General features: G+C 43.6%; 1 protein-coding gene across 6 annotated transcripts in view; it reads right to left on the bottom strand.

Moving 5' to 3' along the window:
* Window positions 1-13,469, bottom strand: part of ENOX1 (ecto-NOX disulfide-thiol exchanger 1) — a 379,879-nt gene that overhangs the window by 151,665 nt on the left and 214,745 nt on the right. The window contains exon 1 of one of the 6 annotated variants that reach the window (XM_063334875.1): window positions 7,683-7,817. The exons of the other annotated variants lie outside the window; for them this stretch is intronic. The gene's annotated coding sequence lies outside the window, so the exon portion shown is untranslated. Of the gene's footprint in view, window positions 1-7,682; window positions 7,818-13,469 lie in introns of those variants that run through there. 6 annotated transcript variants of the gene reach the window in all.

The raw sequence follows: 13,469 nt of genomic DNA, 5'->3' as shown, positions 1-13,469 counted from the left end.
CCATCTTGCTAGGCCATGAAACACACCTTGGAGGTACACATCTCGCTTCTCCGGCTAGAAGTCTACACTGCAGTTTTGGATATGGACATCTGCTTTGTCAGAAACTCATGGGATGAGATGAGCTGGGTTGAGCTGCCTTGGGAGCCCAACCACCGCTCAGCTACCTGCATGCTGTACGAATCCCAAAAGACGCTCGGTCCCAAGGGACTCGGCTCCCACTCCTGTCCTTTGCCTGCCTGAGTACTCCAGCACAGCAAACCTCGGGAGAACAGAAATCATGAGTCAGTTTGCAATAACTCAGGAGAATGTCCCCAAATATAGATACATATGGATATTTAGAGAGAGAGAGAGAGATGGTTTGCCTTCTGATTTTTCTCCCTGCCCATCCCCAGTGAATATGCCAACATATGACTATTAGTGTTTGACAACGGGAGCTGCCCACTCAAACACATTTCCTACAACTGTGATGCCCTACATCTGCCTGTTCTCTGGAGAGAGAATTCATCCTGGACCTTTTCTTCCTACTTCCAAATGAATCCCATCTCCTCAGCCCCATTTATTTACCAGACACTTAACTCCCTTGCCCTCGTAGCTCCCATTTTAAAGATCAGCGTAGACCACACACCCCTCTCAGCTACCACAGTCCCCTCTTTCTCTTCCATGAGCCTTGCCCAGGCTGCTAATGGCTTTCTTTATCCTTCGTGCCATGTTTTGGGGGCAGCGTCTTATTTTGATTAGGAAGTGAAAACAGCTACAGGAAGTTGCCCTCTGTCCTTTCCCTTTTCCCAGGTTGTTTGCTCTGAGTAAATGAGGGGAACAAAGAAGATCTTCAACCTCCCACAGGATGGAGCAGAGCTTCCAGACTCTTTGTGCTCCCTCATATCCATTGGTTTTCAGCAGAAGTTGAATTAAGTTGCTAAGCAGAGCCAGGAATTTTGTCTGTTTTCTAAACAGTTGTGTATGGGATCACTAACAAGGTACTGTCGGGCTGCAAACAGGAATATCACATACTCTGGGGGTGTCATCTTCTTCACAGGACACTTGGACACCTTCTTTCTCTTCCATTGAGGGAGAAGCAATCCCACATTTAACACAAGGCCAGATCAGGAGAATGGCAGTTACTGTGCATCAGCTATGATTAGGCAACAAAAAATATTTTGAGGCTTATCCCTTGTAACTAGCTGTCAGGGGTCACGGCAGAGGAGACCTGAGCTGCAGATCACCATGAATATAATGATCCTAAAAGCTCTCCCTCCCTCCCAGTGGCCCGGCTGTACCTTTACCCAGCCATCAACCCTTCCACTCCCCTTTCCCTGAATCGCTTTCTTGCATGTGCATTGCTTTCTCCAATTTCACTTATAACTCTTCAGGGCAGGAAATCATGTGGATTTTCCCTCAGGCAGGGCTAAAACCTACTAGAGACCCGGCGCTCCTTGTGCTGTAATTGGACTGATGCTGGCTTTAGCCAGGAGCCCCCCGGGCAGGGATGTCAGGGAGCCAGAGATGCTCTGAGCTTCAGGGGCAAGGCCACGCTTGTGCAGCTAGGCTTTCGTGCCTTTTGAGACTTTCGAGATGTAAAATCAGGAAATGATGATGGCAGCATCCCCCTTTCCCTTCATGCAGGCCCTCCATCCCTTTCATGTGATTAATAATCCTTTCACCCACCCTTTTCCGAAGTGTTTGTCTTGTCTTATTTGAATTATAAGCTCTTCAGGGCAGAGAATTTGCCTTTATCTATGTTGGTAAAGTACAATGTAAATTTACTGCACTATATAAATATTTTCTAATAACAAGGGCAATAACAAGAATAATGTATTTACTTTACTGTAATACATTATTTCCAGGCTTCAAGATACAATCAGAAACAACCCAAAGTCAACAAAAAGACCAAAAGATTTGCGGAACCTTTAACTGGGAAGCGGAAGCCATGAAATCACTGTGTGAAACTTTGGTCAATTAGTTACTTATATTCATAAATAGCAGTTGTTTCTGCAGTAAAAATCCTTGCAAATTGGCCCTCTGGAAATATATAAAGCAGAATGTAACCAGTGTAAACCAGCAGAGCACTGTTTCACGTGTGTATTATAAGGGCCACAAATGGCCTACTAGTTACTTTTTAAACAAATGCAATGTTAATACTTTCACTGCAACATTACGAATAAAGCATTTGGCCTGTAGCTATGAATATGGTAACTGATGGCTTTTGACTTGTTTGTTTATATTGTCATCCAGCAAATTTCTGCACCGTGCTCTCCCGGTACTAAATCTTGACTTCACCCCTTGAACGTGCAGAGGACGTGGCCCGTGTAGAAGGCAGCAGTTGCCCTCAGCTTCCCCCGATGCAGGTCGATGGCCACCGCTCGATACCCTGCCTTACGGCAGCACAGAGCTCTTCTGGCACACAGGAGAGAGAACAGGGCGCCGGGGTCGGTGCCCGTGCCTCTTTGGCACCATCTCTGCCCGTGTTGTTAAATGGTTTCTTTGCTCTTTTAAGCTCCAAGGTATCAAATGAATCAAAATGATTGTGATGATGCAAGGGATTAAACCGACGGGAGTATGAACTGCCCTTGTTTGTCCAGGTGATACTACAGGAGGTGCAAAGCAGATATGCATAGAGACAAAGCCCTGTCCTTTGAATTTACAGTCTGAATAGAAAACGTTTTGTAAGACCAGCGTATTTCTGTCTAAAATATATGGTTTAATTTACGAGTGCCCAGGTGACACTAGTGGCCTGTGATATATAAGTGGTCAGGTTAAATGACCTCTATGTACTTTCTCACCTGAAGCTCAGAGCAACAGCAAGCGGAGCAGTTTGAATGGGTCCCATTTATTATTCTTTTAATTGCTTGCTAATATTTCTTTCAGTAGGAAAGAGTAATAGACCCCTTCTATCTCTAAATGTCTTCCCGAACTATCCAAAATTGCTGTTCAGCCAAAACAAATAAGGGGTCTTCAGTTCTCTAGAAATGGAAAAGCATCTGCATGGGGATCCAGGAGATTCCTGTTCCTCACATAGCTCTGCAAAAGACCTTGGGAAAGTAATTTAAACTGTCTGTGCCTTGATTCCCCACCCATGAAATGGTGTGATAATACTTTCTTTATCCCACACTTTATTAACTTTGCTTAGTCAGGCTGTTCTCTGCTGATGGGGTAAGTCCAGCATCACAGGACCATGACCTGGGCCTGCAGATAACACTGAATTGCGTAAGGTCGAGGAATATTTTTTTCCCTAGTAAAAACCAAAACCAAAGCAGAGTAGAAAAAAAAAAAGAAAACACACAACAAAAAAAAGAGAATGATCATAATTTCCTATGGAATTGCTGTCTATCTGAATGTCAAGAAAATAATAGCAAGTTGCCTTTAAAAGGACCCGCAATGAAATTCACACTCTGTCAGGTGTAAATTACAGCCTGTATCTCATCTTGTTCTATCTACGGCTCCTTTCTTAGTCATGCATAGCAGCAGCGTACAAAAATATTTCCTGCATGTGATCAAGTGAGTATGGGCACATAAGATGCAAACAAAACACGAGACTTTAAAAAAAAAATTGTTTACTGGTATCTTAAAAGAAAAAATTGTTTGCCGGTATCTTAAAAGAAAACTAATATTTTGTAATCATGTCATTTCTCGATCAGATTAACTGATTTACTTGGAGACACAATTGTGCTTGGCCACACAATTCAAATAAATCTGTGAAATATTTTCTTTAGGAAGTTACAGGGAACTGTGGTCGCTAAAAATAAATGACAAAAAAAAAATAATATCCCAGGAACATGATTGTATTGTGCTATTACAGATATAGTAGATCACTTAATTTAAGTCCCGATCATAACAGAGCTGCTCAGCGGAATGGCATGGGAGATAGGCTTTTCATCTCCTTTTCCCAGCGTTTTACACAAGACCTTCTGATTGCATATGCTTTATGACACCTAATAGATTACTTCAGGCAAATATCTATATACCACACTAAACACTGCAGAAGCCCGGTTTCATCTATGCTCGTCTTTGAAACAGGGAGCTCCTCCCCAAGTCCCAACAGTGAACTCCAACCCCAAGGATGGTGACACGGCGACGTGCATCACTGGCACACAGCGAAGCATCACCAAGTTTGGGAGGAGTCACCAGATGGAGTTTTAGCACGTTGTTGTGTTAGTCTGTATTTCAGGGTACAAAGATTTCAGCCTTGGTAGAAATTCAATGTTGTTAATCTCCTTTAGGACGACTGTGGCTAGGGGCAAGGGAGCAACATATTCAGTTTAATTACAAGCCCAGAAATGCCTGAGCTAGGAAATTCTCTCTTTTAAGTTGGCAATTTCCTTTAATTCAGGAATAGTTTAAAAATTCTTACTTGTTAACCTATCTATACAAAGATTATACGTAAGCATTACTACTGATTAGCTCTCCAAATGCTTATCAGTTGGCGAAGACTTGATGTCTGCCACAGCTCAGAGGAGAGGCAATAATTTCCTAAACGATAATCAAACTGCTTCATCGGGCCACTCAAGTTAAAAAATTTGCTTGTTCGAATAGTGCAAGAATAAAACAGCTTCATATGGTTTCTCGGTGGATGAAGAGGGATGCCGTATCTGCTACAAACGGTGACAGATCCTCTGAAGAACCTGCAGACAAGGTACCAGATTCTCCTGTCACCTCCAGAGCAGTTTTTACACTTTCCAGCAAAAGGCAATCAAGATTTGACCCTTAGCTTCCTAGTAATCATCATCTGGGCCAGTAAATTCAGCTAAATGGGGGTCCACGCATGTTTCTAAGGGGGCTTTAATGGTAGAAACATGCTACTTCTCATCTCAATGGTACTAAGATTCATGTATGCAGATCCATCACTGAGAATGGCCTGGCCTCTGTTATCATTAATTGAAGCATATTAAGAGACTTGGCAGAAAAAAAAAATAACCAAATTTGAAATGTCAGGAGACAGATCCATCTAGTTTCACATCCTGTTGTTATAATATACCTTAATTACAGTTAATTAGGAGATATTGTTCCTGGTGGAAGAGCATCTGACACAGCTTTTGTGGGTGATTAAACATAGAACAGAAACCGATGCATTTGTTGAATGCGGGATCTGTTTATTATGATTGTAAAGCTCTATCTAGAGTATCATTCCTATTACATAGCACAACAAAAGGAAGTCACGGGCCAAAAATAACTCCCTTGCCTCACGATGCTTTAATATTCCCTGCTGTCTTCTAAAATTTGCTGCTGCTGGCCCCTTAGGACTCCAGCGCATGATCCAGCTCCCACTGAAGTTAATCAGAGGTTTCTCAGTTGGCTTCAGCTGAGCCACATCAGATCCTAAATGAACAGCAGATAGAGGAAAGGGCTGAGGGAAAACAAGTGCTACAGGGACTTACCTCCCTGGAAAAACAATGCAGTTGGACACAACGTCAATGAGGGCTTCGATTCCATTTGTGAAAGAGTAATTTTTGATTTACTGGAGGAATGCTATTAGCTGGAATCCTTTCCTCATACGGTATAAAATACAGAAAGTGGAAACCCAGACTGAAGCCACGAGCTCAGCTCCTGCTGGTGTCAATAAGGTTCGCTCGCACTCATTGATCTCTGGCTGTATATGACCCTGAAATATGTTTTGCCGGGCTGCCTGAGATCATTGCTCGTGCTTAGAATAGAAATGGCAGGATTGGTTTTATCACTGAAAAGTAAGCAGATTAACATTTGTGAAGTAATCTTTTTTCTCGGTTTAAAAAAAAAAAAAAAAAAAAAAGCTGCATTATTGGCTGGATTACTTGTACTAGAAAAAGTCTTGTTTTTCACAAACTTTATGCACACTGGTTTCCTAAACGCTCATTTACTCTGAACTGCAACAATTGTGATAAATCATCTGCTACTTCCTCTTTGGTGCAACTACGCGCTGTGGGCAAAGATCTTTTTTTTGTTATTATTTATTTATTTTTTAAAGCAAACCCACTCTTTTAACACATTTTTCCATTCCCGGTGCTGGATTTTATCTTTGATATGTGATCCAGCTATTTAACTACCTCTCGCCACTTCTCCCATGAATTGTTTATACAGCAACTTGGCAGCGCAATTTGCATATCACAGGAAAGATCCCATTACACGTTCCCAGAGGTGCAGTTTCACCAGCTTTATCACTTTCTGCCACCTATGCATATCCCCGAAGCAGAGTGTCTGGTTAATCCAGAAAGGCCCTTCTTGGCTGCCAATAGTAATTAAACATTAACGGTGCAGTTACAGCGTTTTCAGTCACTCATCGCACCATCTCCCCGTTGTCTTCAATAAATATAATACGTAAAAAAAAAGCTATTTATCTTTTCACACAAATTTTCATGCTGCAGGAAGATCACTGAGCGTTACCTTTGCTGTATTCTGTTCAGCTGTTGTAGACTTGACCTAAAATAATTTGCAGACTTGACCTAAAATAATTAGGCGAGGAACGAATGCATGAAGAAAGAAAAGTTGAAAAGAAGGGAAACGTGCTTAGAAGCAGAGTAACTCAATGTACCAAGGAAGAGGTGGAGAAGACTTGGGGCTGGACATGGTATTTGCTCTCCAGACTCTGATTTGGTGACCAAAAGGGACAATGGTTCTAACTGCAGGTTTCTAGGTGATGAAAAGCCCATGTTTGGGTGTATTCCGGACTATTCTTCAACCATTGTATGAAACATAAAAAAATGACAGCCGCATAACTTTAACTGAGAGGAACACTTACTCCAAGAGCACTGTAGCAACACGAAAGCATACAACCACTGGGAATCGGGGGACAGAAATTAAAGGGAAGCCACATCCACACGACAGTCAAACACCAGCGAATTTCCTTGCACAAAGCGTTGCTGCCTCCAGATGTTTTCCCAATAAGCAGACAAACAGTCCTGTGCCTTCAAACAGAGCCATCCAACGTACATTTGGGTGGAAGAAACACTGCGGGTACCAAATACCTTTGGTTGTCCCTGTGCAAGTCCACCTCCCAGTGAAAGTCGGCGCACATGAAATTTCAGAAAAGCAAACTCAAGTTTGCGTGGAATTTGGAGTCTGAGTAGACTTATGAACAAAAGCAGCCTCCTTAGAAAGTACCCCGGGCAACCCTGGTAACACCATCCACCAGTTGCAGACAGTGCGTTGTCTGCCCCAGCATCTTCCTCTCCAGCAATATGACAAAGTCACCAAATCCCCAATACCGCAGAAGGCTGGGAGAGAGAGATGGGGCCGATTCTCTGACAAAACTAAGGCGCTATTGAGTCGGTAGCCTTTGAGTCACTAAGTCAACCTCAGTGAACAGTGATTGAAACTTGTTATCCTCCCACAGCCCGAGAGCGCGTTATATAGCGCAATAGCCGGCAGTCACAGTGACAGAGCGAAAGGCAGATTAAGCACAGCCATCCCCTCAAGTCCAGGGATAGCCTGGTGGGCAGGAAGGAAAATCTGAGCTGTTCCCGCCTGTTTAAAAGACAGCATTCAGTTTTCGAGCCTGTCAGCATGAGCCTTTTTGAACGCCTCGTGTTTACTGACGTGCCACCCTGACATTTTGGTTTAGTAGTACAAAAAAACCCAAACAAGAGGTAAGGTTATAAAATCGAATATGATGTTTTCTGCATGTTAAAGGAAGCATTGCTCCCACAGAGACCTGGCAGCTCAAACCGCTGCAGCGCTGTGCCACTACATGAAAACCAAAAAATGGAACTGACCTGGGTTTCACGGTTCAAGCGTGCCGTGGCAGGGATCCCCGGCACTGCTCCCAGATTCAACACTCGAATAAACACAGTTGTAGTTCCTTGAAGCGGATGCTTTTAATGCAATCTGAAAAGGGTGAGAGAAAGGGCATACTCCCGAAGCCTGTATTTCTTAGGTAGAAATAATTCTGCCCGGAGAAGCCCGGCTCGTGACTGTTTGCTATTAAGACTGTACGGGAGAGAGAGAGGGAGCGTCTTTTGAGTTCACATACTCAACGCTCAGTGGTGTGTCTGCGGAGTGGCAGGAAATAAACAACGGCGAGGAGGGGTTAACCACAGACCTGCTGGCTAAAATCTATACGCCGGGAAAGAGAAAGGAGAGGGCCTGCAAGGTCAGATATAGTTTAATTGTTTCTAATGGCGGCGGGGGGGGAGGCCGGGGGCAGGGGGGGAAGGGATCAGCCACAGAGCTACCAGGCACAAAGACGCCTACCACAAACTGTACCCACGTCCCGTTCTCCCCCCTCAACGCAAACCAGCTGTCGTGCATGTCATGTCAGTCTCTCCGAACTGATCTAGAACGTCCTCCTAGTCCCCAAATACAGGGCCACTGCAAAGCACCTGTACAGTAAGTAGAAAGAGAGGACGGAGAGATTAAATAAGCCACCTATGCGTGGGTCATCATCAGAATACCCAAACCCCATCAATCTCACCCCAAGATGTATTCTCCCCCTTATTTCCTAAAACAGCTGTGTGCCTTCTGGAGAAATGCCACCATTCTGCCATCACTGCATTAAGGGAACGCAGAAGGTCAGACGCAAGTCTCTGAGTCTGATATGAGAAGGTAGAAAATCCCTTTACTTGGAGTCTGCCTACCCAAATTTCACCACTGCTCCAACCGATTTTTCCTTTCGTCACAATTGACGCAGCAGGCAGGAAAAAGAAGAGCTTGTTGAAGTCACCATCAGGGGATGCAGACATTGGCCTAGAGTTGGGTATGGAGCACAGCATGAGTCAGAAAGTCCAGATGTGGGGAGGGCTTGAGAGGAGGAGGGAGGGCAGCTGCCCATTACGCTTGGAAACGTGCAGAGGAAGAACAAGCAAATCCGTACTTTAGAAGGGCTTGTTCAGCTGCAAGATGTAAAAGATACAGCAGACATTTTCCAGAAGAAGATCTGTCACAAGTGCTGACATTGGCAAAAATCAGATGCGGTTGAAGACATTTTGCGAACAATCTTCTCGGTAACTTTTCTCAGAGGAAGACCTGGGGTACTGGCCCCTTCCAAAAAAAAACCCAACTCTATAACAGAATTGCTGGACAACAGTACTGGGGAAACACCCACCGTAATGGAGAAACGTGCTGTAAAGCATCATGTAGTACTGTGGCTGCATGCATTTTTTGCATACAGAGTATTTATAGCTGCTAACCCGGGCAATTTCATCTCTCTGGGTATTTATTCTATGCTTGTAAAGTGAAATGGCATTTTTCATCCCATCTTGACTGGAAGAGAGAATACATTTCGGTTATAAATTGTTCAGAATTACTTGTTAATGCTATCAGCTTTTTGGTATCTGCTTGTAGGAGGGATGGGGGGGAGACGGGTAGTGCTTTACAAGTAAAATCATAGAGGAGAAAACCAGAAAGCAAGCTTTGTTTTCAACATGTTTAAACTGTTCAAATGACAGGAATCGGTTGCCTTGGAAGCAGATCTGCAGCTGAATGAAACCTTTCACCTGTCCAACATATGAAATATTTATTATCTGAGGGTGACTAGAGATTCAATAAAGCCAGACATACAATGCAGAAAGCAGACCCTGGCTCATCACCTCCATGAATTTCACAGGTCCTGTGGCAGCCAGATTAGCTTTTGCCACAGAGAGAGGGAAGCGGGCTCAATTGCAGTATTGGGTGTAAGGAGAAATAAAACCAGAGGAAAGAAACATCTTAACTTTACATTCAATTTAACCAGGATGGTGAAGCAAAATGCTGATGCTTCTCCTATACAGCGTTTAGTAGGGCTGCAAAATGTTATCATTTCCAATTAGAGAGAAGAGCCCGCTCTCTCCTTAGATAATTGCTTTTCCAATAAATTATTCTTGGCCGCTTGTTTCCCCATAAAAATTGCCCAGTGTTTTTGTCTTGTAGAAGCTGTTGGGTTCTTTTTTTAACCCTTCTCTTCTGTGTGGGTTAGAATTAATTTATTCTAGGGCTGAAACTTGGCAGAGATCCAGACACAATGATCTGAAAAATGTTCATACTAAAACTCAGTGATGGGATTCCTTGTTTATTTTATCCGGGAGCCTCCCTGAGCATTCGGTCCTGCAAAATGGAGCACAGTTGATGCACAAGTGGCCATGTGTTCCAGTTCGCTTTGTTTTTCAGGAAAAAGACTTCAGGTATTTCTGTTGCTGCAGACACAACCCTGAGTATGAACAAAATCCAGAGCCAGAAAGAGATATTTTTGCATAGCTGCTTTCAGCAGCAGATCACACTTTGAAAGAACCTTGACATTTTTGCCCTTTATCACCTTCATTTTTTTCTCAGAAAATCTGGATTTCCGAGGCCTCTGGCATCCTTACTATTGCTAAACAGCTTTAACGTCTGCATTCAAGAGGTGTTGAAATTGTCTAATTAAGCTAAGAGGTAAAAATAAAGATAAAAGTCCTATGTTATCATATCCTAAATTGTACCACAATAAAATACAATATTTCTGCTAACTATGTATGTGTGTGTGTGTGTGTGTGAAGTGACTGAAAAGTTGTAGAGAGTTAACACACAACAGCAACAGATGATCGCTCCTTTCAGTTCATGCCGCTTCCTTATCACGCTCCACTTGGCCTTCGCATGAAGATTTTAGCAGCAAATATCGGATCAGATAACACCGTTTCGAGTCAGGATTGCAGGCTCTCGGGTGCTGCACAGAACTGATCCTGCCCTAACGATTAAGATGGAAAGGAGGCACGAACGAGATGAGGAGGGGAGGAGGGGAGGATGAAGAGCGCGAGAAAAGAGTCAATGCGGTGTCTGAAGGATGTCACTGTACAAACTGCATCACCGCGGTTCGAAACCAACGCATACACTGATGGAAAATGGGGATTCCTAGCTTCACAGTGGCAGGTAACATTTATCTCTGGCCTCTTTCACAACACAATAGACCTTAAAATATTAACTGGTCCTCTGTTCCAGTTACGCTGTTCTGGCACCGGTCCTGTGCCTTAATAGAGTGCACCTCTCTCAAGCTGGGCAGGAGCTTTTCCCCATCCCAAGCACGTAATATTTAGTTATACACTCAGGAGAGCAGGCTCTTTTAGACTCTGCCTTCATTTTTATTGCCTCTGTGCAAATTACTTCCTCCACGTCTGTTACAGTCCCTTCGCCCTCTCACAGAGCGCCGCGCTTACGCTTTCCCAACAAGTTTGCCAGGGAGAGGTTGCTAGGCTCCAAGTGCACCAAAAAGCGCAGAACGTGCCTTCTTTTCCTGCCTTTCCATATGCCTGGAATACCCCCCTCCTTTCCTACCGCGGTACATCGAGTACCTTCCCTTTCTTTCAGAAAGCTGAGAATCCATCTGTTCGGCAAAGCGCTCCATCTGCAACGACAGCGAGCCCAGTGATGTGCTGCCAATATTTCAACAAAGGGCTCCTCGAAACCCGTTCCCCTGAGTCGGTAACACAGCCCACGTCCCCAGGGTGGGGATGCTCGCAGACAGGAGGCGTGCGGGACTGGCGGACTCTATTCATTTGCTTTTCCCATTTCAACAAAACACTTTCCCACATCCAAGGAAAGAGGCAGGAGCATTTGGCAAACGCGTTTCTGTTATGTGCCTCCTACCAGCAACTTTCATGCTTGGGTCCTGGAAAGGAAAAAAATAATTCCACTTTGTTGAGAGTGTCGCAAAGTGTTCACCTGGAAAAAATACAAGGGATGGAGATGGCAGGGAGGGATTTGAATCCCTTTCAGGGACTGCTGAGGACTGTATCGGTGTCAAGCAAATTGGGGAAAGGGCCCCAGTTACAATCAAGGAAATCATGCCAAATTTTGCTTTCAGCAAGATGCTAGCGAAGGGCTGAGCTTCACAAATGTGACTGGTAACGTGACTGGACAGGGATGAGGGAAGAGGCCTCAACAGGTAAGGCAGGCAGTTTTTCAGAAGTCAAGTGTACAGCACTTTTGCCATTCACGCTTCTGTATCGGGTCTGAACACATATCATACAGTGTATAAATACATATAGGCATGTATGCATATATGTATATGCACACACATATGCATACAGATTATTAGACAGAAGCTGCTTTTAGAAACTTTGGCTGCTGCATTTTTTTCATGCACTGTTCTGCCTCAGGCATTTTAAAAGCCCTGGCTTTATAGCTTTCCATCTGTGATTTATACGGGAGTTGATGCATGCAGCCTGGGATGCTTTGACTGCACGTACTTTGGATCTCCCACTTTTTCCCGTCGCTGTTTATCAGCTGCACAGCATGAGGTCGACGGCAAGTTGCAGCCCCATATAAATGGCCGTCTGTTAAACTGCATTAAACTCCCAAAGTTTTCAAAGGCGACAGTCTAATACATTATTTGTTATTTTTTTAAATCAGCAATTTCTTAAATCATGTGAGGGTTTTCTTAAAAAAACTCTTTGCGTCGGAACACATAACCTATACCACTTCAACTCTCTTATCTTGATGTGCTTTTTAAATTGTACGTAAGAAAAAAAAACAAAACTCGCACTCAATAATTGAGTATATCCTTCATCAGATGAATTTTGTTGGTTTTGAAGAATAAAGAACACAAGATTAGCATCAGTGGTTGCCATCACATAGTTTAGCTTGATAGCGTTAATCTATAATACATGTGCAAATGATAACACTAAATAATCTGTATTTACATGTCAGGAAGCAATTTAAAAAACATTCTCTGGTTTTGTCTACTTTGGCTGCCACACAGATAGTAAAGTGTCAAGTCTCTTACCTAAAAATGCAGGCAGCGCTAATGTGTCTGTCCTATAATGAGTTCTTTCAGAGAGAAATACCGATCCTTATCTAGCAAAGCACAGCAGCACATTTTGGAGCTCACCCATCTATAGCAAAACACTTTGGAACATGTTTATGTTTAAAGCATTTGTTGAACAGGCAGAGATTAAGCATGTGCTCAGTCGGTCTGTTGAACTGGGGCCTGTCTTGTGCTTCCAGAAGGCAATCCGAAATGCTCAGAGCTGTCCTGCACATCCAACAAGCTGTCTCCACTGCCTACAAAATAGGTCTAAGACAAGTCCAAATCCACTCATCACTGGGAACTTTCCCTGCAAGCCAGGCAAGACAAAAGCTTTTGAAACGGAGGGCTGATAAAGCCCAGGAGGGCTGGAGCACCGCTGGCCCAAGGCACATATACAGCCCTGGAAATTCTACCAGCTCAATTGGTAAGGCAGGATGGCATGGGAGGAATGTAAAGACGAGTATTTCCTTTTTGCGGACAATAAAATGAGGCGCAGACAAAAAAAAAAAAAAGTTACCTGCTAAAGACCTGCTAAAGCGAAGCTATGACAGGAATTTGAAATGAATCCAGATCTGCTGAATTCTAGCCTGATTCTCCAACCATCAGACCAGCATCCCTCCTGGCTTTGAAATAAGCATTCAAAGCATAATTAAAGTAATTTATATGTCCATCATGTTAGCCAGGCAAGGAATTAAAAATGCTTTGCAAAGAATTGTCCAAGTTACTTGTCACAACAGAAACGAGCTGAACCAGTGAAGGTGGTGCAGGGTGCTCGTCACTCACAAGAGCGTTTTCCTTTTCCAAACAG

Source organism: Chroicocephalus ridibundus, chromosome 1 (genome assembly GCF_963924245.1).
Source record: "Chroicocephalus ridibundus chromosome 1, bChrRid1.1, whole genome shotgun sequence".
In the NCBI taxonomy this organism is placed as follows: Eukaryota; Metazoa; Chordata; class Aves; order Charadriiformes; family Laridae; genus Chroicocephalus; species Chroicocephalus ridibundus.
This window is presented reverse-complemented; position numbering and strand designations above follow the sequence as displayed.